The sequence below is a fragment of the Poecilia formosa genome, unplaced genomic scaffold (genome assembly GCF_000485575.1).
Source record: "Poecilia formosa unplaced genomic scaffold, Poecilia_formosa-5.1.2 Scaffold87, whole genome shotgun sequence".
In the NCBI taxonomy this organism is placed as follows: domain Eukaryota; kingdom Metazoa; phylum Chordata; class Actinopteri; order Cyprinodontiformes; family Poeciliidae; genus Poecilia; species Poecilia formosa.
This window is the reverse complement of record NW_006800026.1, coordinates 146,253-150,119: the sequence shown is the minus strand read 5'-3', so window position 1 is coordinate 150,119 and position 3,867 is coordinate 146,253. Positions and strand designations below refer to the sequence as shown.

Sequence of the window (3,867 nt, the reverse complement as noted above, 5' to 3'; positions counted from 1 at the left end):
TACAACTATCATAAAAATATTGGAAATATAGAACAAAATTATTAAAATAAAATCTGAGGACATGTCTGAAAAGAGTGCATAGACATCTACAGAGCTGTAAGAGGTATTGAACCCCTCAGGGATTTCTTCAGTGAATTTTGTTTTTCTGACACTTTTCAGGTCTTAAGAATAATTTAAATTGATGATGATGATGATGATTATTATCATTATTATTAATGTCAAGAGTCTCTTATTTAAGTTAGCGTTTATTCGGTAACACTGCATTTGACCAGGTGCGCATAAGACTGACATGATACTATCATAAACATGGCATAACATTTGTTACGAACATGACGGAATATTCATAAATGTTTATGACTGTTGTCCTGAGGAATCATTCGATAATAATGACACTTTTAAAGTAAAGTTGCATTGAAAGACCATCAAAATTGTCAACATTGCATTAAAAGTGTCAATAATACAAAGCTGGCGCTTCTAATGGACTTTTAGTAAAAGTTTGAATGCAACAACTTTGCATTAAAAGTGTCATTACTTATCAAATGACACTTCAGAACAACAGTCATAAACATTTATGAAGACTCCTTCATCTTCATGACAATTATGAAGAAGTAATGCAAGTCTTATTCACACCCTGTCAAATGAAGTGTTGCTTTTATTGCAATATTCTACATTATAACGCCTGTTGTTGGGAATTACTCTATGTTGGGCATCAATTGCTGAGCTGTGATGTCATTAAAAACAAATACAAAATCTATAGAGACATGATATCGTTTCAGCCTTGAAAAATAATGTTCAGGATTTGAAGTATAGACATGTATACTCTTATATGATACAAAATCTTTGTATGAATGAAACTTTTCACATATTTACATATGCATGGATTGATTAATTGTACTTATTTCCAGAAAGAAAGCTTTTCTGATAATCTGCTCTCTTTACAAGACAACTTGCTCTTACAGAAAACTCTTTGCTTTGTGGGGGTTAAGAAGAACTATTTGTCAAATTGCTGCTTTTTGCAAGTTATGTTTGTTCATATTATGGAATTTATTTCAAAAACATCTCAGTCGTATGCAACTGTGATCTGATGCATGAATGACAGTTGCAACATATCCATTCACTACATGCTGGTTCTTTTCTGAAGGTGAGCAGGATTTTTAGTTCTTGAATGTACCTTGACAGGTTTTCTTGCTTTGCTAAACACCGCACTTGTTCATCAGTAAAAATACACATTTATTCACTGGAAAATGACTTTTGATTCAGTATCACTAACTGGTTGATGTACTTTGTACCTATTACATTTTGAAAATGAAAAAAAGACAAAGCTATAATTAACCCTTTCATGCATAGTGGTCACTTCAGTGGGTAGCTGTCTAAAAGCCATTTTCTAGTGCTTCTTGTGGACTTTTATGTTATAAATGCACACAGACCACTGAAGTGGACACTAATACATCATAAAATATACTATCAACTACTGGCCATCAGCTGCAAATGAAATAAATTATTTTGTTAAATCCAATATNTAAAATAAAATCTGAGGACATGTCTGAAAAGAGTGCATAGACATCTACAGAGCTGTAAGAGGTATTGAACCCCTCAGGGATTTCTTCAGTGAATTGTGTTTTTCTGACACTTTTCAGGTCTTAAGAATAATTTAAATTGATCACTATTATTATTATTATTATTATTACTATTATTATTATTATTATTGTTGTTGTTATTTTTATTATTTATGTCAAGAGTCTGTTAATTAAGTTAGTGTTCATTTGGTAACACTTTATTGACTCCATGTTGGGCATCAATTGCTTAGCTATAATTAACCCTTTCATGCATAGTGGTCACTTCAGTGGGCAGCTATCTAAAAGCCATTTTCTTGTGCTTCTTGTGAGTTTTTATGTTATAAATGCACACTGACCACTGAAGTGGACACTAATACATCATAAAATATACTATCAACTACTGGCCATCAGCTGCAAATGAAATAAATTATTTTGTTAAATCCAATATGGCCGACAACAAAGCATGCCAACCGACCCGGTCCCTCCTTCTGCTTTAGACGACTCTTGGAGGTAAAAAAAAAAATATTGTGACATCAGATAGCCCCTAAAGAACAATACTACTGATGTATTTTTCAAATAACTTTGTATTTGGAGAAAATTACAATTGATCACCTAAAAAAAATAAAAAAATAAAAAAATTAAATTTTACAAAAAATATGTTCCTACCTTTTTTTAAGCCTTAAGAAAAATCAAGAAAAATTTAGAAAAAAATCCTGACACAAAGGATCATAATTCATGCATGAAAGGGTTAAAATGACTTTTTCCGTATAAATGAATCTTATAATATCAGTTCTACCTGTTTGGATGTTGGCAAATACAATCCGTACATAATCATCTCTGTCATATCTAGACTGTTCATGGTAGAAACCAAGAGCATGAAGAATCTCATGTTCAACAATGGCAATGTAGTCACAGCCTGCACCAATAGAGAGGTCCTGGCCATTGGCAAATTGTCGACCAATATATGACCAGCATCTAGATCAGAAAAAAACACCAGTAAGACATGTGCATCAACATCTTTCAAATAAGCACCACTACATGTACTGTGAAAGTGATTTCCGTTGTGATAATAACATTATACGTTGTTTATACACTAATAATTCAAAACAAAAAGACTGTGACACACTGTCACCATGTCGTGAGACTATGATATGAAAAAAAAAGAAATCAAGTTCTTCTGCCTTCACCCACTGCTAACCAGAACAACCAATCAGAGCCAGGAGGCGGGTCTTAGAGCTTTTGCATTCACATAAACCAGCTGCGTGACTAGGGTTTTTCAATCAGGAAATATTGTTCAAAGTATGAAAAAAAGGAAACAGGGAACTTACCCATCTGCCTTTTTGATGTTGATGTAATAATCTTCAGAGTCCCAGGGTTTGAAATCGATGCATGACTTGACTCTGAACTGGTCAAAGGCTCTCATGATGACTCCTTTAGCTCTCAAGTCTTTCAGTTCAAAGTCAATTTCAAAGCAGTGAAATAGAGAACAAATGACATAACATTACTTTTGCTTATTGTTCTTGGAATCAAATCACAATAATATTCATTAGAAAAAACAAGAACACAAAAATATTTTCATTCAACTCATTTGCCTTTGCAGTTTTCCATCGCACAAATCATTTGAAAAAGGATTCTGTTATATTGATATTTGCTGAGTTGCAGATCCAGTTTTCAACAGTGAACGTTTACACTACAAGAACTTCCTTGAATCACACATCCACTAAAATATCAAACCCAAAAATTTGGTTCAAATAAATTTATTTTATGAAAGAAAGAAAAATACCCAGGCCTTCATCCAAGACGTAGGGAACTGGGGATGTCCACTGACTGCTTCCAGGTACAATGCTGCTCCTTTGAATGTTTGGAGGCTGAACAAGTTGTGCATGAGACATGGCCACATAAGACAAAACATACACACAAAAATATACTTTTAACTGAACCCTGATCAGGGGCTTGTGGCAACAAACTTACCTCACGAATATCATCAAGTGTTAAATCTAAGATGAGGGCATAAAGTTAATAGTTTTTAAAAATAAATCCATTTCTCAAAAATCTTTTTACAAAATCATTGAAATGTAACTTTACCTTGTGTGTTGTTTTCACTGACATCTACAAATCACACAGTATTCTTCTTTGTAAGTTCACATTAGGTCATACAAAAGCCTAAATGTATAAAGATATAAAATAAATGTGTGTGACTTACCAATTATCTCCACTTCCACCTGGATTAAAACAATGGAACAAAGATGACCATAAAAACAAAACAACTGACAGAAAATAATGGTAAAAAGAAAGCATTCTTCCTTCAAAC

At 33.0% G+C, this 3,867-nt stretch overlaps 1 protein-coding gene and 1 long non-coding RNA gene across 2 annotated transcripts in view; both read right to left on the bottom strand.

Moving 5' to 3' along the window:
- LOC103141591 (meprin A subunit beta-like) overlaps positions 1-3,867 on the bottom strand; it is a gene marked incomplete at its 3' end in the record, with an annotated part of 30,918 nt that overhangs the window by 9,641 nt on the left and 17,410 nt on the right. The gene's annotated exons all lie outside the window — the stretch shown is intronic.
- The window catches only part of LOC107836800 (uncharacterized), a 1,951-nt gene continuing 1,467 nt past the window's right edge, over positions 3,384-3,867 (bottom strand). Inside the window, exons 2-4 of the long non-coding RNA XR_001662758.1 lie at positions 3,642-3,665; positions 3,528-3,553; positions 3,384-3,424 (exon numbers count right to left, since the gene is read on the bottom strand). This is a non-coding gene — a long non-coding RNA (uncharacterized LOC107836800). The remainder of the gene's footprint in view (positions 3,425-3,527; positions 3,554-3,641; positions 3,666-3,867) is intronic.